The sequence below is a fragment of the Canis aureus genome, chromosome 20 (genome assembly GCF_053574225.1).
Source record: "Canis aureus isolate CA01 chromosome 20, VMU_Caureus_v.1.0, whole genome shotgun sequence".
Taxonomy (NCBI): Eukaryota; Metazoa; Chordata; class Mammalia; order Carnivora; family Canidae; genus Canis; species Canis aureus.
The window spans coordinates 7494128-7513917 of NC_135630.1; the positions used below are offsets into that span (position 1 = coordinate 7494128).

The window sequence follows — 19790 nt, forward strand, 5'->3', positions numbered from 1 at the left end:
CTTCCGTTGGCCCCGCCCACTCCCGGAAGTGCGCCTCGGCGGAGCGGGGACCGGACGCCCGAAGGAGGAGGAGGAGGAGGCGGAGACGCGGGAGCGCGGGAGGCTGGAGGGCGCGGCGGCCGCCTGTGGCTCCTCGGGCCGCGGGAAACCCAACGGGAGGAGGAAATGCGTGCACAGCCCCGGGACTGCGCGCGCCGCCTCAAACGGGGAATTCTCGTGGAGACGCTGCGCCGCCCGCCGCCATCTTGGTGCCTCGCGGCGTTGGCGGCCCCGACTGTGGGCGCCCCCGCGGCCGCGCTCCGCCGCTGCAGCCCAGCGTCCCCGACCGCGCGCCGCGCCCCGCGCGCCTCCTCCGCCCCGCCCGGGGCTGCCCGGGCCTCGCGCCCCCTTCGTCGCCGCGCCACACGTTCGCGCCCCGGGTCCTGACTCCGCCCCTCCCCCCTCCGCTCTCGGCCCCCGCCTCGCCGTGGAAACCGTCCGGCGTCGCGCTCGCCCTCTTGCCCTCTTCACGAAGACTAAACGTCTTTTTTTTTTTTTTTTTTTTTGGATTTCATTTATTTATTTATGAGACACAGAGAGAGAAGCAGAGACCCAGGCAGAGGGAGAAGCAGGCTCCACGCAGGGAGCCCGACGTGGGACTCGATTCCAGGACCCCGGGGTCACGCCCTGGGCCCAACTGGGGCAGACGCTCCACCGCTGAGCGCCCTCCCCCCGATCCCGACTCCGGATCTCCTGCCTCTTCCATTTGCTCCCCATCCACGACCTCTCTGCCGTCTTCCCTTCCTTTTCCCCTCAGTCTATGAAATGCCATTTATCACATCGATCACAATTTGCTTTACTTTTCTTTCCGATCCCGCCAACCGGAACGCTCCCTATTCTGTTCATTCAACAGCTTGCCTTTTGTTTTCTATACCGAACTTAGTGTTGTTAAGGGGAAAAAACGTACACAATCATGATTTCACTCTACGTAAGGAAGTTACCTCCACAAGGCTCTCAAAATTACCCTTAAGTCCTATATTATCCTAATATGATCATTTCCATCATCTACGTGTTGTCTTTTTTTTTAAGATTTTTTATTTATTTATTCATGAGAGACACAGAGAGAGGCAGAGACACAGGCAGAGGGAGAAGCAGGCCCCATGCAAGGAGCCTGACGCGGGACTTGATCCCCGGACTCTAGGATCACGCCCTGAGCTGAATGCGGCGCTAAACCGCTGAACCACCCGGGCCGCCCCGTCTACGTGGTTTTGTTCAATCTTCTCCCTTTCCCTCAACCTTCCATCACTTTCCCCATCAATTTTAGCAGATGTTATATTTCACAGAGAGAATAGAGTATCAATAATGATCCTATTTCACTTTATGCTCCTGGCCTCCTGATTGCTTTACATACGTAGTATTAACTCCTAAGTTTACAGGTGAGGAAACGGGCAGAGACTGTGAAACTTACCACAAGATCACACAGATGATTTTTGGCTTATGGGATTGTCCACTGCAGCAATTCTTAAATCTTTTCATTTTAAGACCCCTTAAAAACTTTTTTTTTATTTTTTTTTATTTATTTATGGCAGTCACACACAGAGAGAGAGAGAGAAAGGCAGAGACATAGGCAGAGGGAGAAGCAGGCTCCATGCGCCCGGAGCCCGATGTGGGATTCGATCCCAGATCTCCAGGATGGCGCCCTGGGCCAAAGGTAGGCGCCAAACCGCTCCAAGGGATCCCCCAAAAACTCATTTTTTTAAAGGTTTTTTATTTATTTATTTATTCATGATAGTCACAGAGAGAGGAGAGAGAGGCGGAGACACAGGCAGAGGGAGAAGCAGGCTCCATGCGGAAGCCGGACGTGGGACTCGATCCCAGGGCTCCGGGACCGCGACCCCGGCCAAAGGCAAGGCGCCAAACCCTGAGCCACCCAGGGATCCCAAGACCCCTTAAAAACTCTTAATTGAAGACTAACAACCTTTGTTTCTGTGGGCTATATCTATTGATAGTTACCCCGCAAAAAATTAAGAGATAAGACTTATTAATTCATTAAAAGTAATTCCATCTTAGTATTAATATTTTTCAAAGGATAGTGAAAATTTCCCAAACAGAAAACATGAAAGAGTGGCGCCATTCTACAGTTTTTCAAATGTCTTTGATGTAAAGCTTGATAGAAGGGAGGTAAATTCCTCTATCTGCCATTCCACTGAGAAATTGTTTTATGTTCTCATTTTCCCAGCATACAGTTAGCCAAGGAAATTGTAAAGGACCGTCTGGGAAAGGACCGGGGGAGTGATCACAGCATACACCACCAGGAGGTTTGAGGGTCTTCCTCCCGGGGAGCTGGCCTTCCTGCAGTTGATGATTTCCAGATCCAAAAACTGGCTCAGACTTAAAACCTGGGCAAAGAGTCATGACTTGTTGGAGCATTGTTCTCAGGCCCCTGCTCATGTGCCCTCTTGATTTATTTTGATTGTGCGCACTGAGCAGGATCCTTGTTTGCTTCCTGGGTTCCATTTTGCTCCTGGGGACACTTCTTTCATCCATCTCCCTAATCAGAGAGTGAGTGTGCCCTCCCTTGCCAGTGATCATAATAGTTGTACCAGGAGGCGCCTGGAGAGCTCAGTCACTTAGGCATCTGATTCTTGATTTTGGCTCGTGCCATGATCTTAGGGTTGTAAGATCGAGCCTGGCGTCAGGCTGGGTGTGGAGCCTGCCTCCGAGGCCTCCTCGCCCTCTGCCCCTCCTCCATGTGCACCTGTCTCTCTCTCTCTCTTTGTCCATCTCTCTTTCTCCCCCCCCAACCCCAGGAGGGAGGCTAGGGGCAGATTCTGAAAGGAATACTAGTTGTACTATGATGAGGAAGCCTCTGCATGGTATGCGTGGTGGGGACACTACCAATTAATCAGAATATGAGACCATGTTCAGAAACAGAGGGTTCAGGAGAATCCGGGCACTCGGGATTTTCAGGTGTCACAACCCAGCCCACTGCATCAGGGTTTCTTTCTTTACGATCTGCGTTCTGACCTTGGCATAGCCGACCTAGCTGGGCTGCAGGGTTGTTAATCTCCTTTGGAGCGCTGCCACACTTATGATTTAGTGCTGGGCCTGTTCCTCAGCTTTTTCTGCCTTCCCACTGCAGGAGATAAGAGCCTCTTTATATGCTACCTAAGAAGCTTTGTGAATTTTACTCTTAGATTTTTAATAGCCATTAACCATCTCAGTGGTTGGCCTTTCCAAAGAATCAGTTCTGCTTCACAACAGCCAATTCCTCTGTCCTTAAGATTACAGTTTCCCTTGTATTTCTTACATGTGCCCACTGATATAATATCTTTCATTAGAATACATCCTGGTTCACTAATAATGAAAGTTTTACCTATCGCACTGTCATTTCGTGCCAAGGTCTGTCCTATAGTTATCACCAGTGACAAAGTCCTCACTGATAGGTGGCCAATGATTCAAATCAAAAATCTTGCCCCCCCACCCCCCCGGGGTGGCTCAGTGGTTGAGCATCTGCCTTTGGCTCAGGTCATGATTCCCCCAGGGATTGAGTCCTGCGTCGGACTCCCTGCTGGGAGCCTGCTTCTCCCTCTGCCTGTGTCTCTGCCTCTCTCTCTGTGTCTCTCCTGAATAAATAAATAAAATCTTTTTAAAAATTCAAAAATCTCATCTTAGCCTCAACTTGTATCATCCCTAACATCAACTGTCTGAGTTTGGTTTGTCTGGAGGCATACTCTGAGTCCGGGCTGAGTACAGAGAGTTCATGGGGGAATGCTTTGGGAACGACCGGGGAGTGGATGGTGGAGATCTGGACGCAGGAAAGAGCTGGCCTAGTCTATAGTCTCAGTGAAGACCTCGGCTTTGAACCTGGGATGTCTCTTCAGACTTGAGGCAAGTGGGCTCAGCCTTTATGTACCTGTGACAGTCCTTCCGTGCGAGCCGACAGGGAAACCGAGTGTGACCCTGGGCCAGGCTGCTACTGAAGACGGCTGACAGCTCAATGTTAGCTTACGGAACTCTCAGCCACTCGGGGAATAGGTCCTTCGTATCTGGGAGAAATATGGGTGGGGCCTCCCAGTATTCACCACAAAAAGTGATGGCAAAATAAAGAAACATTCAGGCAAAGAATCTTTACCATTTGCAGATCCTTGTGGAAAGAATTCCACAGAGTATACTTGCGGAAGATAAAGAATTCAGAAAGGAGGAGGACGCAAATAGCAATAGCTTGTAATCAATCCATTTACTATATACGGTAAATATAAGACATTTGTACAAAACAACAGAACCATAATAAACAATTTTCGATATGAAAAGTACAAGGAACTGAAATTGTCTCTAAATTCACTGCAATTCAGGGGGCCTGGGTGGCTCAGTCAGTTAACCTCCCACTCTTGATTTCGGCTCAGGCCATGATCTCAGGGTCGTGGGATCTAGCCTGAGTTGGGAATCCCTGCTCAGTGGGGGATCAACTTGAGGAGTCTCTCTCTCTCTCTCTCTCTCTCTGTCTGCTCCTTTCCCTGCTCACATGCATGCTCTCTCTCTCTCTCTAAAATAAATCTAAAAAAAATAAAAAATAAATTCAATGCAATTCAAGTCAAATCATGACAGGGACTTTTTCATGGAATTTGATGAATTGATCCTAAAATTTGTATGGGAGGAAAAAACATAAGTAATGCAGAAAGCAGAAACAGGTAGGGGGTCCCTAAAAAAAGAAAGATGAGATACAGGAAAAGTCATTTTAGGCCCCTGGCCACTTCATGAACTATGCCTGAGTGGCACTACCTGCCCAAAGCACATTTCTTTCAGAACTTCCTGGGATATGTTGAAATTACAGAAGGAAAGTCCCCAGTAGGTAATAATTTTAAAGGAATAGGAGAATTTAAGAACCAACAGCCACTATCAAGTCAGGAGATAGCCTAATTCTATCAGGGACAATAAATCAGTGGTAATGGCAATGGTGAGTCCCATTCCACAGGCCCTGGTTCTTGAGTTCACCCCAGAAAGAATTCAGGGCAAAACTCTTAAACAACCAAGGGGTTAGTAGCAGTTTGAGCAAAAAGACATCCTTGAGACGAGAGAGCGGGCGGCCCAGAGGTGGCACCCTCACCAGGGGTCAGTCTTCTTTATCCATTTGGCTAGGTCATAGCTAGAGCAGCATCTAAGGTGCAGCCAATCATCTACAGGATTCCCGCTCCAGGTTGTAGTAGGGAGTTTCTGGCCTTCCATGTCTCTTGTCAGAAACCACTGTGGCAGCCGTTCTCTGGGGAGGGGAGGCATAAAAAATCATAATAGAAAAGTATGATAATAAAGCTATAGGTTACTGTGAGGCATTGGCCATAGGAGAGAATACGTGTGCATCCCCTGGGGTCTGTCCAGGCTGTTTGGAACTTGGCCTCAGCCTTTAAAAAAAAAAAAAAGAATATATATATATATATATATATATATATATAATTTTTTAAAAAGATTATTTATTTATTAGAGACAGAGAGAGAGAGAGAGAAAGAAGCAGGCTCCATGCAGGGAGCCCGATGTGGGACTTGATCCTGGGTCTCCAGGATCACGCCCTGGGCTGAAGGCGGCGCTAAACCGCTGAGCCACCAGGGCTGCCCTATATATATTTTTAAATAATCTCTACACCCAACGTGGGGCTCAAACTGGCCCAAGATCAAGAGTTACGTGCTCCACCAGTTAAGTCAGCCCAGCACCCCAGGCCTCAGCCCTTTAATCAACTGGAAGGCGCTTTCCCCTGCTCACACCTGCTCCTGCCTACCCCAGCAGCACCACCCCCAGTGCTGGTTCACAAGTAGAGATTGACCTGATGCACATTCTTGAGTTCTCTTTCCAGGATCTGAAGTCCTTTGGGCGCTCAGGTTCCAGACCGAGGAAAGCCAGAAAATCGATGCTGAGCCTCGCTGACTAGGCCGTTGTGACTTCGACCTGGACTGTCTCACCTTAAGATGACTTCTGCCCCAAGTTCATGGTGAGCTGCCCCATCGCCTGAGCCCCTGGTGAATACATACGTATGGTTAGCTTAAGACTTCCTCAGGTTTGTTGTTTGAGGAGACACAGCTTTGGTAAATATTCCTGCGGAATATCCTTCACTTGTTGCAAGTAGAACCCTCTCTCTTCCTATCCTTTGGCTTGGGTGTGTCTTTTGGCTCAGTGCCCACCAAGGGGTGAGACCAGTTTCGGGTGACAATACCACATTTACCAGAATGGCTAAGATTAAAAAGACTGACAATACCAAGTGTAGAGTAAAATGTGGAGCAACTGGGAGAGCCTGGTGGCTTAGTTGACTTTAGTATATGACCCTTGATCTCCACGCAGGTCTTAACCTCAGAGTAATGAGTTGAAGCCCCATGTTGGGCTCCATGCCAGTGTGGGGCCTACTTTAAAAAGAGGGGAAAAAGTTCTAAAAAAAAAAAAAAGAGTTGTGAAGCAACCAGAACTCTCATTCGGTTTGAGAGAGTGTGAATTTAGACTACCTCTCTGTAAATTATTTAGGATCATACCTGTATTTACTAAATACTAAAATACGAATATTTATAGCAGCACCGTTCATAATTAATACTAAAACTAGAAAAAAAATAATTGTCCCTCAACAGCATAACAGATAAACGAATCATGATTTATTCATACAACAAAATACTGCACATCGACAAGAACTAGGGGCACCCGGGCAGCTCAGTCAGCAAAGCACCTGCCTTTAGCTCAGGTCCTGATGTTAGGGTCCTGGGATCGAGCCTCCATCAGGCTCCCTGCCCAGTGGGGAGTCTTGTTTCTCTCTCTCCCTCTACCCCCCACCCTGCCCCACTCGTGTGCTCTCTCTGTCTCTCAAATAAGTAAATAAAATCTTAAAAAAAGAAGGAATGGACAAACTACAACTTGACATAACAGTATGGATAAATCTCACAAAAAATAATTTTGGGAGTGAGCCAGGGGGCAGATCTTGAAGGGAGTACTAGTTGTGCTAGCAAAGGAAGCTGGCAAAGAAAAAGAAGTCAGCAGTGAAAAAATAACTACACTGGGATTCGGTTTCTATAAAGTCTAAATATGGTATAAACTGTGGCTACAAGTCTGTACAGTGGTTACCTGTGTTACAGAAAAGTCTGTAACGGTCAAGATCTGATTGGCTTTACTCAATGATTCGTGAAGAGGGCAGCTTCCAGATAACAAACCGGAGGCTGCTCCAAGGAGTCATCACAATGGGGGCTCTCAGCAGCCGGAATGGCTGGACGAGGGAGTCATTAGCAAAGGAAGACAGGGTTGTTCTAGCAAGGTCACCCCAGGGGTAGGGCAGGGGCTCCAGGATGCCCGATTTAAAGCTCCCCTCCTGGGAACGGCGGAAATTACAGTAGGTTAGGTACTCAGTCATCATGGGACATCAGATAAGTGACTTCATATTGGGCCTGTTGTTCCCTTCTAACACCTTCAGAAAAAGGTAGTGACTGGAAAGGGTCATCAGTGGGAGAGTACTGGAAATATTCCATCTACAACCATGTTCCCACTGAATAGTCATCAATAGGTAAGTTTATGATTCATGTCATATACGTGCAATGTTTTGTTACAAATCTTTAAAAAGAATGCCAGTTAAAGATCGCAGCAGATTGGCTGGGTGAGAATTTTAAAAGAAACCGTCTCCAGAAGTTCTTCCCAAACAGTTCCTTGCTGTGGCATAAATAGAAAATAATTCTTACAGGGCACACAGGGGTAAACAGGACAGGTCTGCCTGTTGCCAGAGCTTAGTCCTGTAGAGACCAAGGGCAGGGAGCCCCAACATGGGCCACTTGGGCATGCTGCTTGTTTAAATAGAAACTACTGATGAGGTTGTGTCCAGGTGGCTCCACCAGTCAAGCAGCTGCCTTCAGCTCAGGTAGTGACCTCAGGGTCCTGGGATTGAGCCTCAGGGGGCCTGGGGCACCCCGCTCGGTGGGCAGCCTCTTCTCCCTCTCGCTCTGCCCTTCCCCACATCGCTCCTAGGCTTTCTCTCTCTCTCTCATTCTCTCTCCTCTCTCAAATAAATAAATAAATAAAATCTTAAGAAAAAAAAAAAAAAACAAGTTACCTAAAAGACCACCTGTGCAGGGATACCCAGGCCCTCCTCTGTCTCCCTGAGAGCAGGAGGAAAAAAACACCATCCTTGTAAAAGGTCACCTTCCTGTATCAGGGGGTAAAGAGATATTTGTACAACCAGAGATGGGAAATTTAGTGCAGAGAAGGCTTTATAAACAACCCCTCTTACTTTTTACAAATTTACTACCCCAGCCCGAATTCTGTTTAGAATCCTTACTAATCGAAGCTCCTAATGTTAAGTTTTCTCGGTTGTGTCTATTTCTCGAAGATTTATGGTATCTTGTTTAAAAAAATTAAATCCTTTGGTCATTTCCTTAGGTCTCAATTTCATAATTGGGCTACCATGGGCATGTAATAAACCTTGGCCTTTTTTTTCCTATTAATCTGTCTCATGTAAATTTAATTCTCAGTCCTGCTGGAAGACCTTGATGGGTAGACAAGACTTTTTCCTTCCCTTGTGTGTGTGTGCGTGTGTGTCACTTGACTCCAACTCCCCCCACCTTTTTTTAGTGCAAAGGCAAAATCTCTATTCGTTTATCTTCCCGAAGGAAATATTCTTTGCATTTTCCTAACAGTACCTCTTATATTTATTGTTCCTAGAATTATATGGACTTTATTTTTTGTTTCTGGCCCCAATTCGAGGGCCCGGGTTAAGGCATACTTACAACTCATGTTCAGCATACAAGTGTGCTGCTACGGTAGAGAGTTTGAACCACAGGAGTTCTTACCCCTTTAAGTACTTCTCAGTGTGGCTTCCTTTCATTTTAATTTTGCAAACAAAAATACATCTTCTAGCTCAGAAAATCACTTTCCAAATCCAGAAAACTAATGTTGCCCATCTTTTGTGTATTTCACTACCGTTAAGAATCAGAAGGGAAATAATGGTGGTTCACAAAATGACTGCATGACCGAATCCACCTCAGTTCTTTTAAAGCACCATATTTTTTAGTTAGGCCAATAAATGATCCTTAGCAAATGGTTTGTGTGTTTTGGAGAAGACTTAGAGTGTTCAGAATGAGCTAGCAACTCATTTCTCCTTTTTTTCACTGGTTATCACACCCTATTATCCACCGGCCCAATTTTTTATAAGGGAGGCTCTAAGTACCTCCTTTATCTGACCAATTAGCTTTGTGGAGAGACGCAGGGTTTCTAAGTATCCAATGTCTGTATAGCCCTTTACAGTTTATTAAGATTTTTCACATTCATTATTATATTTAATGCCCATAAAAACTGTCATAAAGTAGACATTATCTCCACTTAACAAGCAAGCAAGCTGTAAATTAGTTTTATCAGTCATGACAAGGGATACCTGTGCAAAATTGAATTCAATATCTTTCCACAAAAACTGATGCCTCCTTAGAGTCCTAACCCAGCGAACGCAAGGCGCTGATCCAGCTGTTGAAGCCAGAAATCTGAGAGTCAACCCAAACACTCTCATCTCTCCTACCCCTCACTCTTATAATTAAGCCTGTGTCATATGACCTCCAAATTATCTGTTAAGCTCATTCTCTCAATAAAGTCAAGATATCTATTTCTGGCAAGATGTCTGAAGGCACTCGATAAGAACAGAGCATGCAAAATCCTGAATGAAACAAAACAAAAGCAAGCAAACAAACAAAAACCATTTTTTTCCCAATGTGTGGCTGCACTGAAGTTCAAGGAAACTGAATGGAGCAAGAAATTGAGAATCCAAACAGCATGCAAGCTCCTGGGCTGACATTTGGCTGAGACCGTCTGAGAAACCCAGTGGCCTGGATCTTGGATTCTAGCGCACACCATGTGCATTGAGATAGAGACCCTGTGGCCTAAAAGAACAGGACGTATGAAGACTCTGACATAAGGGCAGGACCTACAACATACAACACCTTCAGTGCAAAAGAGGGTTAAAAAAAAAAAACAAAACTCTTGCCACATAGAAGAAGATGTTAAGGACAATCCCCTGTGTCTCCTCTGTCTCTTAGTAGAGTAGGGGAAAGATCAAAATAAAAAGCACCATAGAAGAATTCCTAAATACAAGCCCACGTTCAAGCATTTGTTTGATTTAGTTTGAGTGTGAAGCTTTTCCCACTGTATTCTATAGTGAAATAAAGATAGCAAATACAAGGAAAGCAGAGGCTCCAGAACATTCACAAGGAGTGACATCCCAGGTGTGCACTAACAAAGCCCCTCTCACACAGGCAAACTGGAAGGGATTGAGTACGAGCTCTGTGTGAAACTCTCAGCACAGTGACCAGCACATGGCAGACAGCATGAAGTTGCTTCTTCCTTGGGTACCTGGCTCTAAGGAAGCCACAGCCCCCACTCATTATTTAGCCCCAACTCATCTTTTCGTCATGTCCCCTGCTCCTTTAGACAACAGGCTTCCAGTATCTCTACTGGACCATTCAGAGTATCCAGTAAAATATTGTCTTTGTAGCACTTGGGATTTTGGGAACACTGATGTGACACATTTAAATCAGACAGAGGAAGGGCACCTGGGTGGTTCAGTCAGTTAAGCAGCTGCCTTTGGCTCAAGTCATGATCCCAGTCTCCTGGGAAAGAGCCCCCCATCAGGGGAGCCCCCCCCATCCTGGCTGCTTCTCCCTCTCCCGCTCCCTCTGCTTACTCACAGCCTCTCTCTCTCTGTCAAATAAATAAATAAAATATTTTTTTTAAGAAAACCAGCCAGGGTATTCCAAAGAATATGAAAACACTAATCAGAGAAGGTATATGCACCCGTATGTTTATTGCAGCATTATTTAAATAGACAAAACATGGAAGCAGCCCCATGTCCATTGACAGATGATTGGATAAAGAAGAGGTGGTGTACACACACGTACACACACATGTACACCCATATACAGGATGAAATACTTCTCACCCATAAAAAAGAATGACCTCTTGCCATTTACGACATGGATGGATCTACAGAGGATAACGCTAAGTGAAATAAGTTCAGAAAAAGACAAATGCCATACGATTTCACTCATATATGGAATTTAAGAAACAAAACAAATAAACAAAGAAAAGAAGAGGTTAAAAACCAAAAACTAGACTCTTAACTCCAGAAAACAAACTGGTGGTTACCAAAGGAGAGGTGGGTGGGAGATGGGTGAAGCAGGTGAAGGGGACTGGGAGTATACTGACCATGATGAGCACTGAGTAATGTAGAGAATTGTAGAATCACTATATTGTATGCCTAATATGAACTAATATGAACACTGTACATCAATTAAACTGGAATTAAATAAATAAACAAGTAAAAGGGAAAAGAAAATTAAAAAATCTGACAAGATGGGTACAGGTTATCATATAAAGACTCGACTCAAAATGGGCAAAGCATTCACTTTTTTTCTAGTTTCCCCTCCTATTAATTTCTTCCCTTCTCCTTAGGAATGATCATCATTACAACTCTGCCAGCGGGGGGAGGGAGTTTCAGATGGAAAAAACTTTTAAAAATTGGTTAAAATATTGACAATAAAGATTATACAGTAAAGTGAAACTGCCCTATCTTCCAAACCAGAAGAGTCAATCATTGTTCATTTTGAACATAGAATGTGATTTTTTTTTTCCAGGAGAGCCGTCTGGGTGATAATAGTTACCACAAGTCCAAAAAATCTTGATACGTTAAAATAAACGGAAATACCTAAAGGGATGGTTGCTTCTATGACTTCTCTACTTGGGAACTAGTGCAAGAACAATGTGTGGATAACCTTCAACATCTTTAACAGCCTCAATATGATAAAAGTGGAAGTTCACCCAGTTAAATACCTGGAGGAAACAGCAAGACATTATAATAATGGAATCAGATAACTTCCTAACTAGGAGTGTACAATATGTTGATCAAGGTAGATATCTAACTCAGATAGTATTGGCTTAAATTATAGTTTCATTTTCCTTTGAATAAGATCAAATTATAACTTCAGTAAGGATTTCTTGCAATAACAAGCATAGGCACATCTAGTCTCCAGCTGCTTCCATAATTAAACATGATAAAGCAAAACACTTTAAATTACCACACATAAAAAATGTGATTTGTTACTGTGATTTTTTTTAAAGCTTGCTACTTAAAGATGTTAAGGCAACAATTAAAAATTACATCAAAATTAGATATGCAATACATCAGTTGGGAACTGTATTCAGCTGCATGTAAATGAAAACTCACATAATAGTAAATTCAACAAGATAGTTTGTTTGTTTTTTTTCCCCACTCCTGTCACAGGAAGCCTAGAACTGATATAGTATTCTCAAGAACTTGACTGACAGAATCTTTGGGATTCTTTTGGCCAAGCTATCAAGGGTAATCACCATCAAGGAACAGGTTAGGCAGAAAAATTGAGGAAGGAGAAAAAGGCAAAAGGACCCATAATAGCTAAGCCAACCCTTGTCAATGGTTTTCCTGAAAGCCCAACCAAATGACTCTGAATTTGGATAATTGACCAGACCAGAATCACATGAACATGCCTAGCTGCCAGGAAGCCCAGCAACCTTAAATAAAATTGAAGTTCTGTTATCAAGGAAAAAACAGACAAAAGATATTAAGTAGGAAACTAGCAGTTTTAGCAACAACTTGATATTTGATATTCCGTAAGACTGCGAATTTGAAAACTATACGGATGGATGGGGCGGGGGGCGGGGGAGTGGGAAAGCATGGTTTCAAAATGGAAAATGTCTTTTTAAAAATCCCTTTGAGTACAAAACCAAGTCCTCATGCAGCATAATTCTGCATGTACTGCTGGGTTCATGGGGAGTAAGGGAAATCTCCAACACAAACACCACCCTTTCCCTATGAAACAAAAGCTGGAACTGCAACCAGGGTGTTAAAAAGTAAACTAACCAGCATCGGCAAGGCACTCGTGAAACCCAGCCTCTTGCCAGCAACCAGGGCAAGGAGCTCAATCACCGGCTCGGGTTATGTCCTGGGTCCTTGAAGGCGACTGAAATGGGCCCAGATCAATGGTGTCCCCAGTGTCAACAGGAAGCAAACATAAATACTAGCTGGAGGAAAGAAATGCCAATTTAGGCCTCCAGGTTGTCCACAGATTAAAATCAACCAAGCATGAAATCACAATAGAAGACAAATACACGCAAATTGTCCTAATAACCACACACTCAAAATCTATAATGATTCATCACATTAACCTCTTAAAGACAAAAAAGTACATTGTCATCTCATTATCTGCAGAAAAATATTTCACTCATCAGTCTTTTATGATTCTAAACACACCCATACAAACTATAAATTCTCTTACCATTTCCAATAACTTTTCTGTAAATAATTTTGGCTTTTATAAGACAATTACATAATCTATGATTAGCGATCTTTTTCTTTCTTCTACTCCAGCACCTGATATCTTTTTTTTTTTTTTTTTTATGATAGTCACAGAGAGAGAGAGAGAGAGAGGCAGAGAGAGAAGCAGGCTCCATGCACCGGGAGCCCAATGTGGGATTCGATCCCGGGTCTCCAGGATCGCGCCCTGGGCCAAAGGCAGGTGCCAAACCGCTGCGCCACCCAGAGATCGCTCTTTTCTTTTTTCTTTTCTTTTCTCTTTTCTTTTCCTTTCCTTTCCTTTCCTTTCCTTTCCTTTCCTTTCCTTTCCTTTCCTTTCCTTTCCTTTCCTTTCCTTTCTTTTCTTTTCCTTTCCTTTCCTTTCTTTTCTTTTTTCTTTTCTTTTCTTTTCTTTTCTTTTCTTTTCTTTTCTTTTCTTTTCTTTTCTTTTCTTTTCTTTTCTTTTCTTGCCTTAGTGAGCTGTGGAGAATGTCAATACAATGTCAAATAGAAGCCACGAATAGAAGCATTCTTATCTGGTTTCTGGTTTTAAAAACAATGCTTTTATCATATCGCCATTAATATGTTTGACATCATAGGTTTTAATAGATGACCTTTTAAAAAAATTTTGGCAGCAGGGGGCAGAGTTAAGAATGTTCCTTTCTATTACTAAGAGATTTTGTAGTAACCATGAATCAAGGATGATATCATGAACTCTTCAAAATAAATTATTTTTTTCAAAATAAGTTTAAAAAAGACAGTCAACCCAATAGAAAAGTGGGTAAAAGATAGGACTGGGAATTCACAGACAGGAAAACACAAACCATGAATAAACGTACACAGTTATTTCTAGCCTCATTAATAATCAGGTAATTTCACACCTAATCAAATACTCTAAAGACACTTCTGTACATATGTACCAGAAAACGTATGCAAAAATATTAATAGTGGCATAATAGCAAAATATTGCAGACCAGCTCAAATGTTTATCAACAGGAGAACAGATCTGTAGATTGATACGTATTCACCCAATGCAATGTTTTGTGGTAGTGAAAATGAGCAAACTGTAACCATCTGCAGAATCATGGGTAATTTGAGAAATGCTGTTTACATATATGTTGCATATATTATTTTTTGCATGTTGCAAATTGTATGTATTTTAAATCATAAGTGTGAATAATTGCCTGTGTACCTTCTCAGTGCTTCCTACTGAGTGCCCCTCACCTGTGCGTTCTTGCTGATGTGCCAAGAATGCGAGGCCCTTTAGCAGGCCCATTTCTCAGGGTCATATTTGCCATGAGCAGTCTTGAGGATTGAAGTAGCACGTTTCACTGGACAAAGAGCAGGCTTGCTTCCACATGCTAGACGAGGCAGTGAATCCCTCAAGCCCAGTGTTCTTTGGCTCTGGTGCAAACCTGCTCTGTGCGTAGCATCCACGTGGCCCCTCAGCATCACTTCTATGAGATCTGAGAGTCAAGAGGCATCAATATGATGACCCTACAGGTAACTCTGGCTCCTGTGGTGTCATGGATACTAAGTTCTTTCATCTCTGACCCAAGGGTCTTGTGTCTTCTGTCAGAACAGGCTGTCCTGTGAGCCTGTACGTCGGGTAAAATCCTGGATATTTCATGGACCTTGACGTGAGTTGAGAGACTAGAAAGACTTCAAAAGACCCTGCCCCTGGTTGGTCACTAACTAGCTCTCTTGACTCGGACTTTAAAGCAACCTCTCCAGCCTTCTTGTTCCTCTCCTGTAAAGGGTGAACAATTGATCAGTCTCTAATAGCCCATGAGTCTATGTTGGGTGAGTCCAGAAAAAACACCCTGAGATCTAGAAGCACCTGAAATGCTTTGGAAGACTAGAGGCTCTTGCCGTTTCATTCCGTAAGCATCTGAACTGTATGTCAGTGAGCGCTTTGGTGGATGGCGTTCCTTTCCCCTTTCTTTCCCTGCAGGTGGTATAGATGCAACGGGAACGGGGAAAGACGGTGCGTGCCAGCCATCCAGAGTCGTTCTCCTTGCGTGCAGGAGTGGAAGCCTGGCTTCGGAGTTGGATTCCACGAGCGACAGGCAATCACGGGAGGTTTGAAAGCAGAAGAGAAGCAGAAGCCATTGTTATGGCCCCAGCAGCGCAAGGTGGGTGTGGAGCTGGGGCAGGCGGTAGAAATGAAGTTTTGCCAACCACTCACAGTCGGCCTTCTGAGAATTACTCATTCCGGTGCCATGGATAACAGAGATCATCACCATCTCTTGCGGTTCCTCCATTTCCATATTTCATGAGATGTGGTTTTCCTCACTTTTGCTCCCTCGACCACGTTTTTTCATTTTTGCTTCTAAAACACTTAATTGCTTATTGAAAACCACATCTGAAACTAATGATGTACTCTCTGTTGGCTAATTGAATTTAAATAAAATAAAATACTTCATAGCCTTCCTGCTTGAAATATGGTTTCCCGTATTCTGACTGGACCCTGCCTGATAAAAGAAGGTAAATTTTGGGAAAAGCTGTACTAAATTGATTTTAGTCCCCCTCCCCCACTTTCAATGTCAAACTTTAACAGTAGAAATAGAACTAAGGATTCTATTAAAATAAATATCCGTATATGTTAGCTACTTGCTGCCATAACAAATTACCACAAACGTAGTGACTTAAAACATCACTTTTTTTTTTCTTGATCTTACAGCTTCTGTAGGACCAAAGTCTAGTGGGGGGGGGGGGTTGAAATGGGTGTTGTGCTTAGGGTTTCACCAGGGCAAAATTAGTGTGTTCGCTGTGTTTCTTGGTAGAGGTTGTGGGGAAGAAGCCTTTTCAAGTTCGTTCAGCTTGTTGGTTTACGTTAGTTCCTGGTGGCTGTAGGACTAAGGTCCTTGGATCCGAGCTGGCCATCATGGCAGGCGGGGAGAGCTGGTCTCCACTCCTTGAGGCTGCCCATGTTGACTCTCATGCTTTCCATGGCCTCTCTAGCAACAGGCTCGAGGAGTTGTCTTTCCCCCATTTCTCACCTTCCTAATTTCTGCATCTCTCTGATTCCACCCAGAGAAGGTTCTCTGCTACATCCACCTAGAGAATCCAGGATAAACTCCTTAGCTCAATTTATCTCTAATTAGACCTGCAAAGTCCCCTACACCAGGTCACATAACATGTTCACTGGTTTCTGGGTTTAGGGTATGATCGCCCCTCGGGGTGGGGTGGGGTGTTCTGCTTGCCACGTCATCTAAAAATCTGAATGTAATTTGCTATATGTTCTCCATTTGACATCCTCACATGAAACTTTGTGATCAGCCTTGACTACGGCGATCTTCTTGAGCCTGGTATTTTGGCTTCTAGACACTCCCTTAGGTAAGAGTAAGAGAGGGACAGATGGAAAGGAACTGAGGATGTAGGAGAGCGACAGTAACAAAGCAGCCCCAGGTGACTTTAGAGAAAGAGAACCCCAAGAGTGATGATGAACAGCCCTGGGAAAAGAGTGCATCTGCTTATAAAGGAATCACTGTAATGATTTCATTTTTAAAAACTAAGATTCAAGGCCCACTTCTTCCTTTTCTAGCAATTACACATGAATTCTTTTTAATTGAGCAGCCTCCCTTCCAGCACACAAGCACACACACACACTCACATGCACACACGCACACTGAAAGTGGCCCAAATTGGAAAACACAATAATTTCTTAAAATCTGTTTTTGCCAAAAGCCTGATCCGAGGTCAATGGGAAGTTTGGGGTTGCTCCTTGGGGCCTAGAAATTAAGTCGTCATTCTGTGGGATGTGAGGACATCATTAATTTTCTAGTCAAATAAGCAAAATATGTGTCTAGCTTTATAGTGATATGAAATATATTCCCTGCTATTTGGCTCCCAAGAAGAAATATTTCTCATCATAAGGATACCCCCTCGCACAGAAACCCTGAAACATATTTGTGCTTTGATGTGGAACAAAAATATTCATTAGAAGGATGACTGAATCTTTTGTCCTGCCTTTATAAATTCATCATCTTTCTCAATAATAGGAACTATTTTTCCTCTCTAATTTTGTCCTCCCAGACCCAATTCTCATTCTTTTTGTTTCCTTTATTACCCGTGAAGCATAGTCCAGAAGGGAAAAAATGAAATATGCAGAGATAAAAAACAGCTTGAAACTAACTTCTGTTTCATCATCCCAGATCTTTTGGTTTCCGAGCATTATAAAAAATGGGATATGAAGAACATTTTATAAGCATTTTATGTGAATAGCCTCTATACCTTTACTAATCACTCAGGGCTTGACAGGGACTACGGAAAACTCAAAATGATTTCTGAATACTTGAAATTTATATTATACAGTAAATATAGTGAATTTTAATTCCACTTACTGGTTAAAAAAATGCATCATATTTAGCCTCCGGTTAATATTCTAGTCTTGTGTCAAATGACCTTAAAAACATGTCAATATTTATTTGATGTAAGATCATTTTAAGAATGTTTATCCCAAATGGGTTAACTATGTTTGGAAAAGAACTTGAGGCGTGCATTTATAGGAATATATCAGATGGCCTTGCCAAAATTCTGCACTCAAAAATACCCTTGGGTGTGCTTATATGAAAAAGGTCCTTTAAAATAATAAATGGTCTTAGCTTGTGGTCACACTGAGATTAGAACATTCCTATCTCTGACTCTAAAAGCGTTTATTAATATTCTACCAAAGACTGAGAACCTCAGCAAGTATAAAATGTGCAGTAGAGCATAATCATCATCTTTATATTTGTATTTCAATTTAAAGTTTATTTAAAATTCCACCTCAGTTGTCTTATTTGGACAAGATGTGTGTCAAGGTTGTCACTATGCATCCCAAGAACTAGGTCAGCTCCATCACCAACAGTAACCTCAGTTTTTCTCTCCCCAAAATCTCTATCCACCCTCAGGGGAGAATATAGATTCAATGGCACATATTCATAGGATGCAAAGGAGACGGGAGGGGGAGTATTTGTGTTTATTAAGTGTCTGCCATATATTAAATTCTAAAAGTGCAAAAGTGAATAGATAAGGAATTTTGTCTTCTTGTCTGAAAACAACAGAAAGCTAGTGCAGATATTTCAACCGAGGTGAATAGATGATCATAATAACTTTTTGCAGAGATCATTCTGAGTGGGAAGATCACCTCCCTTTCAAAACTCATGTCCGATAGATCATAGGTTGTCAGCAAGAGCTCCTAAGGGTCACCTCCTTTCCCCTTCTCACGGCTCCTGCACAAACTCAGGTCTGTCACCTACTCTCACCTGGGAGGCAGCTGGTGGGCCACCAGCCACCGTGTCCCTGCTTCCAGTTGCACCCGCTGGCATCCAGCCTCGAGAGGCAGCGAGGCCTGCACTACCCAAGGGCGTCCTGCTCTACTCCTTAGTAGAGTAGTAGAGAGAAGTAGAGTAGTAGAGAGCAGTGCTTCCCTACTTCAGGTGGACCTCGCAGGTGACAGGGCGAGGTCCAAATCCCCTCCCAATCTGTGTCCAGTTCCTGCACTGGGCACATCTTACGTGGTACCACCTTGGCTTGGAGTCCCCCCCCCCCCCCACTCCCCTGCACTCCTACCAAGCCCCGCTCATCCTTCCAAAATCCTTAACAGGAACATGGCCCCTCTGAGAAGGGCTAGAGAAGAGCTATTTTTCCCTTTACCGCGTCGGGGAGGGCATGGCCCTGTTACCCTCGTGACCAGGCGCCAGGAAGGCCTGCGCTGACTCGTGGCTATGGGGCCGTGGGGCCGTGGGGCCGTGGGGCCGCCGACCTGCCCGAAGCCACGGCTCTCCTTTTCTCTATCCACAGCACAAGCCAACAGCACTGTCGGCAAAAGCAAAAACAAAACAAAATCTCCCCTGACGGCCCTCCCAAGCTAACTGCAAAGGTCCAGAGAAAAGACCCTGAAAGTTTCAGGAGGGCTGAGAACAACCTTTCCAGACCTGGTGCCTTCGGGTCTGTAGTAAATTAGACAGAAGTGATCCTTGTCTATCCAAGGGCTGGCATCCGGGGAAACGGGGACTAGGACGTAAGTACTCCTCAGCCAATCACACAGTACGATCAGAGTCCACACTTTTCATTATAATCACATATTTTTGTCTGCATAAACATGCCATGATCCCTTTTAATAAGGAACAAAGAAAAAAAAATCTGAAGACAGATTCAGCTGAGAGGTCATATGTATACTATGTATACATATAGTCAAAATGTATATTATGAAACAAAATTGGAAATAAATCCTATGGCATTTCCAAAGAAAACATGAATTCTATGTTTAAAGGCATGCCCAACAGCATACTCTTGTTTTAAGGATTTTTTGCCACTATATTCTCCACAGCCATTCCATTTTAGGAATAGTTTACAGTTGCAGAGTCAAATATTATTGTTTGTTAATTTGGAAGTAGTCTGACCCCTAAGGACTTAAGAAAATATTTTTCTGTCACTATACACTTAATAACTTTCAGAATTTTCTCCTAACACAAACACTAATGATAAACCATTTGACTGCAGA

General features: G+C 43.7%; 1 long non-coding RNA gene across 3 annotated transcripts; it reads left to right on the forward strand.

The window, feature by feature from the left end:
- Positions 1 to 17: 17 nt before the first annotated feature.
- On the forward strand, positions 18 to 15802 carry LOC144291427 (uncharacterized). 3 transcript variants are annotated; one of them, XR_013358681.1, is made up of 4 exons: positions 18 to 1690; positions 4124 to 4231; positions 5825 to 5959; positions 15255 to 15802. It is a non-coding gene; the product is annotated as an uncharacterized LOC144291427 (long non-coding RNA). The 3 variants fall into 3 exon arrangements; XR_013358680.1 differs by lacking the exon at positions 4124 to 4231 and having other exon boundaries at positions 15255 to 15796; XR_013358682.1 differs by lacking the exon at positions 18 to 1690 and having other exon boundaries at positions 1739 to 4231; positions 15255 to 15799.
- The last annotated feature ends 3988 nt before the right edge of the window (positions 15803 to 19790 follow it).